Source organism: Maniola jurtina, chromosome 2 (assembly GCF_905333055.1).
Source record: "Maniola jurtina chromosome 2, ilManJurt1.1, whole genome shotgun sequence".
NCBI lineage: Eukaryota > Metazoa > Arthropoda > Insecta > Lepidoptera > Nymphalidae > Maniola > Maniola jurtina.
In genome coordinates, this window is record NC_060030.1 from 12589612 (window position 1) to 12607826 (window position 18215).

Below are 18215 nucleotides of genomic sequence, written 5' to 3' on the forward strand. Positions count from 1 at the left end.
CAAGATGGAAGCGGGCTAACCTGGAAGGGGTCTGTCAGTTTTTATTAAACCCAATACCCCTTTGGTTTCTAAACGGTATCATATCGGAACGCTAAATTGCTTGGCGGCACGGCTTTGCTGGTGGGGTGGTAACTAGCCACGACCGAAGCCTCCCACCAGACCAGGAATCGAACCCAGGACCTCCCACTAATAAGACCACAGCGCTTACCACTGTGCCAGGAAAGTCGTCAAGAAGGACGTAAGATATAGCGCACAAATTATTGTATGCATAAACACTGATGCACTCTATATTCCCTCACTTCCATAGCCCGATGCGAGATGACCGTAGAGAAATCAGGCTCAGGACCAATAGTTTTAAGTGTTTTCCATGGAACTTTCTTATTACGTTTATTTTCACTGGCAACTTTTCAATTCCGAGCTGTTAATGAGAATTTCTTGAGAGAAGAATTTTATAACTTTTTTTGGCTCAAACCGGGAATCGAACATATGATCCGCAACTATAACCACTGGACCACAGACTACTTTGTCGTAGTATCTACTCAGTTTACTAGACTAACGAGGCAGTTATACCATAGAAATAAAAAAGTTTTTACAAAGTTCTTTTGAATCGTCAAGTGAATCTACTTCATAGTTCGGAATGCCCTTCTTATCGAGAGGAACCAATTACGTACGTACTTTTAAGAATATATTATAGACCCTTCAGACATTCGGCAAAACGCGCCATTAGGCGTATTGTGCCAGTACTCAATACATGATTAATGTTACCGGGTCTCCTGAAACATATTTGTTTGTGGGAACCCCATCTTTTCGTAGCGATCTGGCACAATGCGCACTTACCCCATCAATATTTTCCGCGAGGCGAAAAATACCATGTTTATCCTCGCTCGATTAAACGCGGAGGATGGGTTTGAAAAATATACCAACGCCCTGATCTAACACGACACGTGCCACAGCACGTTTTGCCAAAACACATTATCAGTCTTATTTCTGAACACGTAAAGTTCGGGATCCGTAATTTTTTTTCCTTTTGTTTCACTGAATATAGGAAGAATGTTGTTTTATTGGAAACGGATAATTTATTTTGAGTATTTATTTTGCTGCGGCATGTCGAATTCAATATCGTGGGAGCCGTCCGATTTTCGCGTCCTTTATTAGTCGATTTGTCTTTCAGTGTTTTTTAGCATTACTCATGTACCTAAGTAACGACCCGGTTCTCAAACTTCGTACACTGGAACCACTGAAAGGAACAGATACAAGTACGCTGGAAGAGATGTGACATATAAAATAACATTTTACTTAATGCATAAAATTTTGAGACGTGTCAACTGTCTTGTTAAAAGTACGATTTTGTGCGGTAAACCGTACTTTGATATGACAGATGACACATAGAGCAAATATGGCGAGTCGTTATTTTTCGTGCTGATTTGAAGCGCCCCACCGAGCTACCGAAAATTACAAATGACACCTTGTATCAAATGGTTTTTGTGTTGACACTATGTTGACAGATGCCTTATGACTAACAAATACTTACGAACTTACGTTTCACATGACGCTCACTGCTGCTAACAGGGCCAAAATGGCGCAAGTCAAGTTACTTCAAAAACCGATCAGCAATCGCAGGTCCAGAGTACTTGTAAAAGTAGAGGTCAGTAACCCGAACATTGAATTTGATTAAAGAAAGTTGTTTACATTAGCGAGTGCAAATTGAGTTACTCGTCGAGCAAATGAATTAGTTCCAAAAGTGGGACGCCACTCGAACTTTGAAATTGGGGAAATTGAGTTTTCTCTGAAATATGAAATACTTAGGTATCTGATGCCAGCAGCGACTTCATCTGGGCGTGGTGCACAGATTTGGGGTTTTAAAAATCTCGTGGTTTTCCAGTAAGTATAAAAATTAAATTTAAAATTTAAAAAACCCCCCGACACAAAAACCTCTAAAAAGTAAAAAAATAATAAGTAAGTATGTCGGCGGTACCGACTTTTAGCTGTCAATACTTTGCTCACTGAGCATTACGTCATCTCCCCACTGTCGTCGTTGGACTATAAAATCAGACACGCTGTGCGTAGCGAGGCATTATTCGTCCGGTTGTTGCCGAGAACACTTCTCAGTAGGAATAGTCTGTCGTACTGTAGGTTTTAGAGTAGTGGTTACCTAAAGTGGTACTGTTGGTTAAACGAGTTGTTATTGTGGTGGTTAGGTTAGATGGTTGGTTTGGGACCGGTGTAAGGGGTGGAGGAGCCGGTCTAGGTAGGTTAGGTTAGGTTTACCTAGTTACGCTGGTAGTTGTGACATGCAGTAAACGGAAGTATTGTCCTTAACACGTCTGAAGATCGTCTAGTGATCAAAGCAGACCCTAAGGATCTCCGCCCGCCTTCATCAATTCTTAAACAATCCTCGGCTCGATCCGACAAGTATGTTATAATAAGTATCTATGGCCCTTTAAGTTTAATATTAAAAAAGTAAAGTTTTCACCCAAGCGCTCGTCGCGAAAGTCATCTGTTGTAGAAATAATAGTTTCTATAAAAAATGACCTAACACGGCTTTTTAAAGATAGGAGATACCATCTCTCTAACATTATTTAAATTGCATGAAATGTGTGGACAACTGGAGACTCAAAACATTATTTCAGAAAGGCCAACTTCTGTAGTTACAGTTTAGAATTAGGATAAACTCTATCAACAATCCAAGCGTCCGCGGCCGGAACCGGAAATTAACTTGGACCCATGTTGAAGTGACGCAGATGACACCAACAAACTTTTTAGTCCAGTTACTTGGTTATATAATGTTCCCAAACTTCGTATAACAGCTGTTTTGATAATTTTGAAATCTCTTTTCTCTATGTACCTACTTACCTAAGTAGTCGTAACTTAAATGGTGATCATGACTACTAGTCAAATCAGCGACTTTTATCAAACGTCAAAACGCTTGCTTAGTAAGGGAGCTTGTATGAAATTCACAGATGTGACGTCATGAACGTTTGACGTAATTTGACGTACTTTATTATTAAATTGATAATTTAAAATGGTTAGCAAACTAAAACTAACAGCGAACATGATTTTACGAATACTGGAGGACCCTCATTTACATAATTGATTTTTGACATAGTCATCATCCAAATTGTAATAGGGAGATCAATAATACTGAACAACTAATCAAACTGCAAGCAAATTTTTTTTATCCGTAGGATTTAGAAGTTAACGCCCAATCCCTTGAAACCATGCCATCCGAGTTAAGCTTAACGAGAAAACTTCTGGTCCTGAAATCCCATAACCGTAAAGTTGGGCGAATCAGCACAAGTAGAGGCTTCATAACAAATTAACAAACAAAACTAACGGCTGCAAAGTTGGGCAATCGGTTTCATGGAGATTATCCTTAGTGAAGATTCCAAATTTTTGGGATTCGCGACCAAAACATATGTACAATAAATAATATTTATTTGTCACTCATAATAAAGTTTAGACGTAAATTGTACAGCCATAAGCCAATTTTATTCAGATTATTCAATCAAAGATTACACCATAATTCTTTATGAAACAGGCAAAAATTTAAGTATAATTTTGACGGACGAAACTTCATAACGTGCCACATGTACCACCGCCCAGTCAAGAGAACGATTTTGGTTTTACCAAACATCAAAGTTATAGAAATACCTAAGCATCGCCATACTTCCCTATCTTCAGAAAAAAAATGCAATTACTAGGAATACCCCGTATACTAATGTATCTTACGTCATATTCTATATTCAAAACTATTCCAAAAAAAATTATACCAGTTTCCTTAGCAAAACTTTATCACCATCATCTATAATCTCTAGGCCAAGCGGTTTGGCGAAAACGTGATTCACTCCGTCTCTTCGTGGCTATGACCGACTACTGACGAAAACCTCTCCTGCCTCCCTCTACCTTTAAAAATATAAGGGGTTCAGGGGGAAGTGTGGGAAGGAAGAGAGGCCTTTAATTTGGCCCACAGAGGATATGAGTGTCCCGAAAGCGATTTACGCTGGAATCCTATGTGATTGCCGTGTATCCCAATTTTCGAGTTGGTACTTTCCGTAAATATAAAGTTTGTGCTAATGATATTTTGAATGATATCTGAAGAAGATAGATAATCCACAAGAAGACATGGGTTTTATCCAAGCTTGAAGAATCACAAGCCAAAATAGAATTAGTTTATGGGCAATTTAAATTAGAATAGTGGTAGTGTTTATGATATACTATGCAAATTTTTTATGGAATTATGATGAATAATAATTTAACTAAACCAGAAAAAAATGCGGCAATAATATTATGATGGAGCGCCGAGTAACTTTGGAAAAAAATGTTGCTAAGACCATTTCACGCATTTATGCTACAAATATGAAATGAAAGCTTGTATCCAACGGGATGTTTTAAAAATAGGTTTCCAGAGCTTTTTAATTACGTTAATGCAATTTCTACATAGAGCCTTCTGGGACAGGAGAGCAATTAACTACATAACTGAATACTAATTTTTCACCCAAAGAAAACTCTACTTTATATGGAACCCCATTACCCTATTTGCCCACTACACCGCTTAATTCATCCCTTATTTAATTTTAACTCTATTTCTTTCCAGTTAGAGTGGATATTCCAATGTATGCTTTTAGTTTGTTTAACTCCTTAACTATTTCAGGCAACTGCCCTCTTACGGTTGGCTGAATATCGGGACTGGGTACTTAATTACGTGATAGCAATGGTCCATTTTGGAATCAGTCCCCGTTCAAGTGCTTTGTATAAATTTAGAGCTCTACGTCTGGGTAAATTTTCCTTTGGAATTTTGGCTATACTGCTCAAAGTTGGTAACTTGATTAGGAAATTTTATTAGTCTGTGTCTTTAGATTTGTCCGTTGGCTTATAATGCAACACATGGCGATTAGAAAAGCCATTTCACTAACGACTGTGTGTTGGTTTGACAATACGATTTAAGGGTTTGGAGGGAACCTTTTGGATTTGGCAAGGGCTATCTGCCCTTTGATTAATTCAGTCCTAATGACTCCACGGAATTCGCAATTTGGAAACTGTAAGAGGTCTCCTAAAATTTATGTAGCTCAAATACGGAAGCTATTAAGCCGTAAATGGGATTAAGATTCAAGCATGTGTTTAACTAAAGAATGCGGAGACACCGTTCAAAGTGTACACTTCAGTAAGAACTTCAAGAAATATGAATTGACGTTGGATTTAAGTAGGAAAAAGCAGATGGAAAAACAATTTCAAAGTATGAGATTGTAAAAAACTAATGCCAGGAATGAAATATGACAATACAGGATAAAGTTTTGGAGACAATACAGAAAATTATAATTCTAATCACTTGCACCATAAACTAATCATGAAAGTATGATTGACCGTGTACGTGAACGCAATAGAATTTTTATACACCATTGTTTTGATTACCAAACCCATAGAACATTAACTAACTTCAATAGATAGTTAAACATGTTCCGCAGTTGTAATAAAAATGTAAAAAATCATTATTACAATACACATTACTTTTATAGGTCGGCGCTTATTAAACTTTTATGGATTTTAGTGGGCCGCCCACATAAGTAGCTCCTACTTGATATTTATTTGAACAGTTTTGATATACTATGCGTGATAGTAGTAAAAGCCTAAAAAAGTCGGCGCCATATAATAATGGGAAAAGTTATTAATATTCAAAAGTCAGGTTTCCTCCTTTTTGAAGTCGGTTAAAAAAGGCGACTTTTTATAACAGAAGCCAAAAGGAATGATAGCAAAATAATGGAAATCCCTTTGCAATCAGAAGACAACCGAGAGTCAAAACTCAAAAGAGACCGACAAAGTTTACCCACAACTTTCCCTACAAGTTTCAAACTCCCAATCTGTCGATATCAGATGTAAGCATGTACAATAGCTTATTTGACTAACAAACAATATCGAACGCGATTATCCTGCATACTTGCTGCATAATGCATGAGACACATCCGTCTTCAACCCTTGCAAGACATGTACAATCGGACACTTCATTAAAACTACCAATTCAGCTGCGCAAAATTTACTTTTATTTATATTAGCTGAAGGAGCATTTTCCTGTAGGTTCTTTTTGTGCGTTGACATTTGGATCTGTGTTTTGTCAATACTTTACATAATTGGTAAAGGATTCGATTATGGGACTGTGGGACTGCTGTTAGTTTGCGTTGTTAGTAACTTAAGAACTAAAGTGGTACCTACTTGTTTGCAATATATAATAGTCTGATTTATATCATTAATGGCTTCTTGTTCACTGTTTCAGAACTAACAATGTTGATTGGAAGCTAAATAACGAATGATACTACCAAGTCTGCAGAAGTCAAGATGCAATTCAAGAACGCATCAAAATTGGTTAAGTAAATTTAGAGGTGAATAATAACCTTAATACGCAAAACAAACACAACCCAATTCCTTACCCCAAACACAACACTGTTTCTGTTGTAATGTGATAACAAATAATTGGTTGCGACAGAAGGGTTCGCTAATTTTTTTTTGCACAAAAATTATCAAATGCAGCCATCTTCTAGCACCACTACACGCGGGCACGATTTGTTTACTTGAATGAATGATGAAGAATTTTACATGATGTAAATAGGTACCTACGTCTTCATATACGTATTGCTTTTTACACTTTGTCAGTTCAGTAAATTAAATCAATTTTGTTATATATCTAATAGTGAAACTTGGAAGTCATTAAGTCGATATTAAGAAAAATAGAGAAAGCAGCGATACAGTATTCATGTCTGTGAGAAAAAGCAATCAGTTTAATGATACTGATATCTTATTCTAGGAGTAATACTTCGAGTGCTTCGAAATGACTACGAAGGCGTTAATGTGACACTCACTGGCATCAACGGAGTGGTGTTGGTTATGGTTTCCATAAAGTTTTACGATTTGACCGACTATTTGGATTCCATTAAGAATTATTTTAATGTTCTGATTGCTTGGACCGCGGCCAGCCATGAAGTTTTTAATGGATTTGATTAAATAAAATAATTGAAGATTTCACGCTACATAAATACCTACAGTCTACACATAGGTAGTATAATCCAAGTAAGTAACTAGATTTTTTACTTGGTACACTTCAATGAAGCAATGATGAATTTATGAGGCAATGAGGTTCATTTTTTAACAAACATATAAAAAGATGTAGAAAAGAGGAAAATGAAAGATCAATCAGATAGACCCAAGTCACAATAAGTAAACGGCCAAATAGATTGATTTACTGTGTCTAGAAATCCGTAATATTTACCTAAATCATAAATTGTTTTGCCTTTTATTTTTTCTTTTCTATTAACAAAGGTTAAATTGATATTATGATTGATTTTTTATTGGCTTACTATCGATGCATATAAAAATAGCAGAAACGATGAGGATAAAACTGGTCCAAGGTGATTTTTTATGACATAAAAATATATTTACAAAATCAACAAGAAAAAAATCCCAACGAAGTGGAATTGTTTGTTTACTGTCAGTTGTCACAATTTTATTGCGATCACCATGTTCATGTGCATACAATGCCCATCCTGCGCCCACGCATCTCATGTTATTGATTTGGGTATACCACTCTAAGATCACTTCTACACGAACCACAAATAAATCTATAGGTACATATCATTAAGTAATCCTAATTAATATTATGAATGTGAAAGTGTGGATGTTTGGATGTTTGTTACTCAATCACGCAAAAACTACGGGATGGATTTGGCTGCAATTTTGAATGGCCAAGATTATCCCCTGGATTAACACAAAGGCTACTTTTCATCCCGGACAATTAAAGAGTTTCTACGGGATTCAAATTGAGACCCGTACTCAGTAGTGAGCCGGCGATGGGTTGTTTGATGATGGTATAAAAAAAATGTTACCTAAATTATCAAGCGGGCGTTTAAAAAGGCTTGTATGTGAGCGGTCTTACCATCAATTTACAAATTCAAATTCGTTCTTCCAAAATCAAACGACCCGACATCCGTTTCATCGGATTTGAAATTGAATGCTATTTATGTATTTATGCTAAACCAACGTGTCATCCATCCTTGATTTTAGATAATGGTCTTAGGTTGTGACTTGTGACTAACCTGTAGATCCCTCTAATTTTTTTAATGATGTTTGTATCATGATTTATTTATTTATTCATTAAGCAAGAACTTAAAACTTTACTTTATAGGCACACGCTTGACCACAATCACACCTGATGGAAAATAATGATATTGTGGTCTAAGGTAGGATGCCTTTACCTAAAAGATGCATATTCACTCTTGTTTTAAAGATACTCGGATTGTAATTGGTAGGAAACACAGATCGTGGATAGCGTTCATATTACATGTCGAATAAGATACTTAGGTTATCGCTGATGAATAGGTACTCGTAGGTTCCTACCTAAAACCTAAAGTAGAAAAGATAGCCTTCTACAAAATGTGACCCAAGTTTTCACTTGTCCACTATTTTAAAGGCACATTATGTAAAGTCAAAGTCAAATCATTTATTCAAATTGGGTACTATTGTACACTTTTTGATTGTCTTTGTTGAGTTTGTATGATAATGATGTAATGTACCTAATGTATAACGTATCTAAATACTTCCGTTTTTCATATTATAGCATCAGCTTTAAGTGCCTAGTATTGGGTAGGTAGCCCTATAAATAATAACTGAGTATAAATTTATAGGAGCTCGTTTTCCATGCGCTCCTGTGACCCTCTCGCGCTTATCGGTAAATCTAACCGCCCGATACTCTATCCTGATTCCTGTGATAAATAAAGTAAGACAGCCGCTTTAGTGCGGTTGTAAGCAGGTCTCGAAAAAAAAAACAATGCCAAGACCAAGTATTTGGCTTCCTCTCTGGTAAAGTGATATTAAGAGCTGTGATCTCAAAAGCGGGAGGATATTAATTCGATCCCTCATTCTGGGTTCATTGCGGAATTAAATTACCTAATAAAAATTTCTAGTTTGACTCAGGTTCGGGCTGGTAAGAGGCTTCGACTGTGGCTAGTAGTTGCCACCCTAAGCCAAACCACCAAGTGATTTAGGGTTTCAGTACGATGGAGAAATTAGAAACCGATGATGAGTTTAATAAAAATACTAATTTTGACTTGGTCATTATCATTTCAATCCCCGCCGGACGGCTCTCTGCTCAGAATGAGAAGGGCTTAGGCCCTTCGCCTGCTGGACTTTGGGTTTAGGCCCTATGGCCTATCACCCCCACTGCTACATCACGCTGGTCAAGTTCGTATTTGCAGACTTCAGATAGCTTTGTGAACATTACGGAGTATTCAGAGACATGAAGGTTTCCTCGCGATGTTTTTCTTCACTGTTAAAGCAAGTGGCCGGTCGACTTAGTACCTACCTACCTACTAGAAAAAGATTACTACCTTTTCTAAAAGTTCACCATAATTTTTCGTCATAAATCGCATCAATTCTTATCAAGTTTCAGATGGAAGAGTATAATTAAGCCATTGGCTCAATAGAGAGTAAAAAATGTTCTGACTTACAAAAATATCACTATGCAAATAGCGTAATAAATAATAATGATTTACGCTCCTCTTTACTCAATAAAGTACTACCCGAGGAACTGTAAACTGATCCTGAAAAATAGACTCGTAAATGTGATGCACGTGAGCTGTCTGCTTTATAATAATGGCGTCGATGTCTTGCTCTACACGTCTATGCTCTGATTCTAAAGTTGATTGAAAACACGAAGCGCATCTGCATTTACTTTCTGAAATATATCCGGATATCTGAGATCTCGGATATCGGTGATGGCTGTGAGTTTAGGCATCAATCCTGAGCGTAATTTATGTCATTACTGGCAACATGAACTATTCGAAGAACACTAAGGAATCTTCAAGCACTAAGGAATTTTCAGAGAAGACATCTCGAAGCTAATTTAGCCGAGTTGGATGAGACGATTTTTTGAAATCGGACCAAAACACGCCCAGCGAACTCTTAATAGAGGTCGCTGTCGAACCCGGGATCCCTCGAATAGAAAACCGACGTCTTAACCAGCTATACCAGCTATCACCGCCCCTACGAAAAACTTAGTGAAACAAAACTTCATCGCGCGAAACTACTCGTACGAACTTCAAGCCAAAACCGCTTAGCAACAAAGCTCATAGAAATGGAATAGTATAATTAAAATTCACGTCACCACAGCGAAGTTTGAAGCCTCTGCTTCATTTTGATAAATGGATGTATTCCGTTTAAATTCGAATTCAGTTAAACGCCGTGCAATTAAAGCGTTCAGCCGGGCGTATTGTAAATTGCCTTCTAACTGCCGCTGTTGATTCTGAAATACGTTTAGGATTCGCACACATGCCGTTCGGGCAAAACTGCAGCGAATAAAAAATTTGTAGTATTGAACATTTGGAAATGAGCTTCTGTTTTTTTTTTTTTTTTTTTTTATTGAAAATATTACAATAAAACTTAAAGCTAGCCTTATCTAATTACTATACAAATCATGCCCGCGTGGAATGGTGCCAAGAATACTGGCTGCATTTCCGCGTTGGACAGCCAGGCTGATCCGTTGCTTCTGTTCTGAGTTCTGACATTTCGTTTGGTACGTACCTCAACCATTCTAAATAACTATAATATAATGGCAATTGAAAATAGAAATGAGAATTGCTGTTTTATTATAATTTAGGGCAATGTTTAATAAGCGGCGATAACCTGCCTAGTGGTTAAGGGGAAGTTCCATCCCGCACTCTTTAATGTTTTGAAGGTAGTGCGCTTTAAGCAATTAAGTATCGTTTGCTTTAATGTTGAAGGCTTAGAGGACAATTTCGTGAGGAAACCTGCATGCCTGAGAGTTCTCCATAATGTTCTCCAAAGTATATGAAGTCCGCCAATCCGCACTTTGCCAGTGTGGTAGACTATAGCCTAAAACCTTCTCATTCTCAGAGTAGACCTGTACCTATTTATTTCCTAGTGGACTGGTAATGGGTTGAACCAACAAAGCCCAACAGGTTGCGAAGCTGAAGTGGCAATGGCCGGAAGAACTGGTAGACGGTGGGACCCTATGGTGCTGGAAAGGCGATTTCTTCGATTAATGGACAGACGACATCTGCAAACGAGAGAGCCGCTGATACCAGGTGATGCAAGACCGCGGTGTGGAAGTCCCTACAGTCCGACAAGGCTCTTTTGGCACTTGAGTGAGGGCACTGTTGTAGCTTTATGCCGACACAGCGAAATATCAACAAGTATACTTCTCAATATGGCGGCTTTAGTTCCGATTTTGGTCACGCGCCAAAAGGGCCTTGTCGGACTGTATGTCCAGCTGTGGACGTCTATTCGTTAACGGCGTCGACTATGTCTTAATTCCTATTGGCTAGTCTCCGTTGAAATTGGCTGCCGTGGAAATTAGGTCAGGACAATTTGTTTTATTGCTCCTTTATCGTTTTTGTTTGCCAAAAACGTTTCCAAACGCCCAATGTGCACTTGCTCTAGCTCGATTCTGAAATACGGTATACATATTAAATTATACTCATATGCAGAATTGCGACTCGCGACTTGGACTCGGCAGGCGGTAAATAATAGGCTGCCATAATTAGAAACTTCAGGACACTTAATTCTGATTGCTCGTTATTTATTCAAGAGAACTTGCCTGACTTTAATTCTAAATGAGGCTTGAGGGTGACCTAAATCAGCTTGCTTTAGAGTCTTTAAGACAAAATATAAACTTATTCGTATGCCGTAATTTTTAACTATGTACTAGATACTGTTATAAACATTTTTACGACGATTTTCTGATATTACCTGACCCTTTAGCGATTGCCTACATAACTATTCAATATTCCGATGTTTGGAAAATTGGCGCAGTTTCAGCTTTATAGATCTTTCGGAGTCATTCTCTTGTACAAAAGTTTTTACCGAATTGCGCGATAAGTACGTACGAGTAAATGCGCTAACGTATAGGTAACCAACCCACAAAATTTAATTTTTGAATAATGTATAAGATTAATACTAATTATGTCGTTAAACCAAGTTCATTTTAAGTTTAAAATCGTAAGCTCTCATCAGTCACTAACCAAAACGAAATTCGAAAGTCAAGGTAAATAATGCCACCCAATTATTTATTCCATTGCCCCTATCGTGTCTTGTTCGCAGACACATACGTCTTGTATGCGACAATATCATTTATCCGTGACAATGACTGCTCGCGACAAGTACGCTCAGTATTTGTAAGAACAAATCAATTTGCATACTGCCGGGGTTGGGCCAGACGGTGAACTGCGTTAACATACAGGTTGCTCTTCATTTTCTATCGCTGCACTTAAATAAAGCCGTCATGGATAAGGGCCATATCAGACACGATGATTTTAGCTTCAACATTCGGCAATTTAGTTGCTTTTCGGAAGCTCGATGCCGCACTTGAACGCTTTGCTCTTACCTGTACGAGTTACAAGATACAACCTCCAGTCGCAGCAATCATATCGATTGCCGGAAACTCTATGCCCCGTTCGAACACTGAAACATGCCATTTCTTTACAGCGATCGAACTCTTCAAGTTATCGAAAACCAGAGTGAACTAGTGTGAGAAATTTGTCAGTTTGATTCTGAATCGGCATCTGTCATCATGATTCTCATCGACATCCATGATAGACGACCGTAGATATACAAGTACTATATTTTGGATTCTTAGTAGAAGACCTAAGAGGTGGAAACTTTGAAAAGGATTTATAGTATCCAGCAGCAAGCGGAACCTTCTCATGACAGCTGAGATGACTACACAGGTTAATTTATTATGTTAAAAAACTTGTATGTTTACAGAACATCCTGTATAAGTGATCTGGTGGCGTGCGCAGTATGCATCCACGCCAGTGTCTTCTTAACGACAGGCGCCGGCGCAAGACAAATGCGACTTCATTATTAACACGCGCGAAATCGTAATAAAGATCTTTCACTCTCACAATGGCGCTAAATTGTTTAACATTCATGTGAATTGCTTGTGCTTTTCAACAGGTTTTAATAAATCTTCATATTTTATCAACAATGTTGACGAACCTCCTCGAATGTCGTTGAATACTTGTGTATTTTTTAAATTCAGTTAATTAATCGGAGTTTACGAAATGGGCATTTAAAGTGGTGGTTTTGTTACTCCTAAACTTAATTTCTTTTCTTCTTGTTGAAGTCTATTTTGTAGGAAATTTCCTAAGCTACAACTTGGTAACACATAGGCAATTTTTCTGTGAAAGTGACCTTCTGAAATGTTCACTGAAAACTGTTTTTGGAGTATAGGTATTGAGTTTTGTCCGCTTGTAAAATTTTTAGCCGCAATCGAACCATGAGGACTTTTTGCTTAGAACCACAATATCAAAGTTGATTCCAGCTTGCCTGAATCTTATCGATGCACTTAGCTTAATTCAAATAGCTTATAACAAGACAAAGATGGGTTCTGTCCACAATAACTGTACAGATACATTAGAAATTCCGATAAAAGCAATAATGTCTGCAGTTATTTATAGACGGCTCGGAAACCAATCAGGCATGCGGCATCACGTGCTGCTAATGCAGGCAACCCTCATTATTGGGGACCGTGTTATTGTGTTATTGCTTCTCATTATTGGTAGCCTACGATAACATCCCCATACGAATTGTGCACAACCTGCTTAACAACATGAAGATTTCTAATTAGACCGCCCTCCTGAGTAAGCTACGATAAAACCAGTAAAGTCGTTGGAAATTCAATATTTTGCACTAGATATGGACAAATGAAGTCATTGCAACTTTGCAAGCATCCTTCTACTGCTTGTTCACATTTAGGAAGTCCAACTTTAGCTCTGTGACTTGACTTTACCATTTGTATTGGTTGACACTTGACATTATCTCCAAATGTCCAAATTATTTTGGAAAATCCTGCATTCACTTATTTTTTCATAGTAAGTATACAGCTACCTCTTTCTAGAAGTCCAGAATATGTGTTTCTGTTATCCACAGCTTCTACTCGTATCATTTCGAGTCGTATTAGCATCTTTATGATAAATTTAAGTTTATGTAAAAACTATTGTTTGTAATAAAACCTAGTACATTCACATTCGTGCCTTTCGATGCGATTCGTTTCCTCGTTTATAATATTATGCATCTTTGTATACCCAGCTCCCGAATACAATACTGATATCTTGAACAGAAGTTTCACTAGCATCGCTTATTCAAGCGTGCTCAACTTTAGTAGACTATATTATCACTTGATGATGTGTGATTGCAGTCATACACAAACCTTCATAGGTAAAAGAAACAAATTATACATTTATGCGATATAGGTATTGTAAAACAAGCTTAGTTGCAAACCGTACAGTTCTACTAACCCTCGAACGGGAAGCTCCCCTAAAATAAATTTACACCGGACACTTATTAGGAGCTGTCGATACGAAGCTCTTAACGAGGTGTCTCAATCGCTCTGAGTCACCGGGTCAGGGGTGACCCGCCCCTGCGATTATCGCCTTACACTCTGCTACACAATGGCACAGTTAAAATGACCGTTCCTTTAGGGAAATTGACATTTTGTCCTTTGGCCACACCATTGTATCGTAAAAAGTTATTACATATCATGAAAATAAGGTAAGCCAAACTAATTTCATACAACTGTACTTTCATACAATTAGTCCAAACGTAAAAGATAAGCCAAACTCTTAATGTATCGAAACTTTACAAAGTAGTTTTTCGTAATGGTAAATATGCCGTTTTCTTTACTACGTTTTCTTTTACAGAACTTGGCTGTGATTACCAGGAGATCCTTAACAGTCAATTAAGAACATTAATTACTTACAAGTTATATTAGAGCTCAGAAAATAGTTATTAGCAATAGACTCTATGAACGATTTACGGTAGATTTACTTATATGTAGGTTATTTTTAAACTATCGTGAGTGATTTAGTTTCGAACCCATCCGGGGTCCTTTTTCATAGAGACTTGGCTCGTTGCGCGTCGCGGTTGACATAGGTTCTAATTTAAAGCAATAAGAATTTTCCCTTGTATTCTGTGATGGTAACATCAAGGACCAGTTTGAGTAGACCTCCTATAAAAACTGACTAATAAGGGCTCGCGTCATCTCGTTATATTCTATCGTACGTGACCGCGCACCCGGGGGCGGTTGCAGCCACTGCAACGGATCGGGAGTGCACGAGGGATTATAACGACTATGTTGATCGCACACTATAGGTATAGAAGAGAGTTGTAAGAGCCGCGCGCACTGATTTTCTCTTTCCGAATTTAGAGGCTAGCCAATTACGCAAGAGTTAAATGGAGCACAAGCGTGTGCGCGAATATTTCTAGTAGTTGAAGTAGGTATAAAAAGCTGTATTGCAAAATACAGAACATACTTAAACATAAACACAAGAAGGGAAACAATTGTGCAATAGGTACTCTCTCTACTCCCTTACTCTCATAGTCCGATGTAATGGCAATTCCACACGACTGGAGAGACACCAGGTGCCAAATAAATAAATGTAGATTGAACCGTTCAAAGAATTGGTGCAGGCTTTGGGTCTTATACTAAGTAATGTGTGGCTGTTATTGCAGCCTTTGCTGTAATCGGTGATCAGCGTTGCAAGTGACTGCATTTGTCCCCACGCCGGATTATGACGTGATTATTGACATTCGAGTCCATCGTATGACAAAGCCGAACTACCTACTTGTAGAACTGCATAGATTATTATCCACCAACCTACGTACCTATGAGTCTATTCCCGGGAATTTATTACCTTATCTAAAGTATCGTAGCTCAAATTCAAATTCAAAGTATTTTTATTCAATTAAATTTTTCCAAGTGCTTTTGAATCGTCAAAGTAATCTACCACTGGTTCAGAATGCCGTGTCCAGAGTTTTCAAAATAATGTAAGTATAAGTAACTTTCTATATATCCTGAATTTCAGGCTATCAGAATTTCAAAGTAGAATTCGATTATAAGTACGTATAACGTAGCGTTATGCTTATGTTACGTTAAGTAAATAATGATGTAGGTACCCAACGTTGTCCAACTTTCTCCATAATCGGAATTTATTTGCTTTTAGAAGCAGGCCTACATAAATTCAATTGAAAATATTTACGCCAAGGCCAGTCACGCAAAAAATAAGCAAATCCAACTAGAACAAACTGGGTCGGAGAGTTACGATCATGTTTATGAATGTTGGACGACCGACGATCAAATTCAAGTTGTCGGAAAAGTTGGTTTCATTTCCCTGAACGACGTTCCTGTTTTATTTTATGGACTTTTATAACTGACAAGTTACCTTAAACTTTTGTGGAAATGTCTGTTTTCCTCGGTGTACTTTAAGTAGATTTCGTGATGAAATGGATTTAAGTTTTCTTTTTGTTTTATTCGCTTTTGTGGTGAAGTCATAAAGCTGTCACGCTTTAAATAAGCCAATAATAAAACTCGAAAACGACTTGAAACTTTTTATGAAGAACGGAAATGAATCAAAGATTTTTTTGTCTATCACTGATGCTAAGTTTTATTCAGAATTAATTCAAACTGTATAGCTATCCAAGTATTCTGTTATCAAACTTGTTATCGCTGTGTGCTAAATTAGTAAAATATGGTTCCCCAAAACACGGAAATCATGTATCGTTCCTATTCAATAACAATTTTGCTCTAAGATGTTAGAACGTTTTTAATTTTTGGCCGTATATCGGGAGAAAAATAATGAGTTAAAACAAAAAAAAAAGTACCTCACTATTTGACGAGCTAACAATAATTATAATAAATACTTTTTACTTATTTATGTATTGCCTGTGCTTCCGAGTTATAGCGTTTTGCTACAATCGATCTAAGTACATAAAATAACTATTCAAACGTAAAAGAAGTGACATAAAAGTGCTATAAAAAAGTCTTATATTACTAGGTTCTACATTTCAGAGGACTTCATTTATTGCCTTTGTGGACAGCGACCGCTTCAGAACTTCATTGATTAAAACTGAGTGCAAAAGCCTCGGTTCATAGCCGCCTTTGTTAGGCGTCAACTTTTTCATTTTATTCCTATGCCCTGGGCAGGAAATGAGCGAGATCTCATATAAGCCGTTCGTTTTAAAATGCATAGAGAAATCCTACTCGATAAGCTGAAAAACAAGCGAAAAATGATGTAGGTGCACATATTTTTAGGACAGAATCTTGCACTATAAAAAATCCGGTCAAGTGCGAGTCGGATGCGCACACGAAGGATACCATTCGTTCCATACCATCGTATCTATACTAATAAATAAAATTGGAGTGTCTGTCTGTAATTTCGAAATAACTACCGCGTATTAAGGTCATATGGTTATTTGAACGATACTATAACCGAATCACACGTTTTTAAAATTTTTGTCTGTCTGTCTGTCTGTCTGTCTGTCTGTCTGTTTGAAAAGGCTAATCTTGGGAACGGCAGAACCGATTTTGACGGGATTTTCACAGACAAGTAGAGAATTGACCAGGGCGTAACATAGGCTACTTTTTTAACCGACTTTCAAAAAGGGAGTTGTGTTTTTCTACCTATGTACACCGAAATCTCCGAGATTTCTGAACCGATTTGCGTCATTTCTTTTTTAATCGATAGAGGAACTTTGCGACATTGTTTCATAAAAAAATTTGGAGTCCAACTCCTCAATCCTGATGCTGCAGGGGATCTGACCAATCCACGCGGGCGAAGCTGCGGGCATCAGCTAGTAAGAAATAATACTTTTAATTTTTTTTTGTGCTATAAGCACAAATTCACAGTTTTCTGATTGTTCGGAGTTTATCGGAAAATACTGTCCCCGCGGATGAAGACAGTTAGTAGGTAATAAAAATTTCCAAATGGCTGCCATAAAATAAAACTTGAAAGTTTTAGGTATTTCTAGTACGATGGTACGCTACGGAACTCGACTTTGAACGATTTTTTAAGTTATTCCCTATTTGGAATTCCCACTTCTCACCTATAATTACAAGTTTCAGTCTGCAGAGTTGACTGCGCTAAACATTCTTTTTGTACTTTATGCAAAATAATTAATACAGCAATACGCCATGGATCAGTCATTACTCCATCAGCATGGGCTCGACTCTAACAGGGTTGCTACCATTCGGATAGATTTTCCTTAATTAAAAAGGTTTGAGGCAGTGAAGCGTAGGCCTTTTTTTTCGTGGGGAAATCCTCATGGATACCACCACATCTGGGGAGGTACGGAGGTTATGTCGGATTCTTACCGACTAAAACCCCACGGTGTTCTACTTTCTATTGGCTGGCTGGGCTACGGGGCCAAACATTTTCACA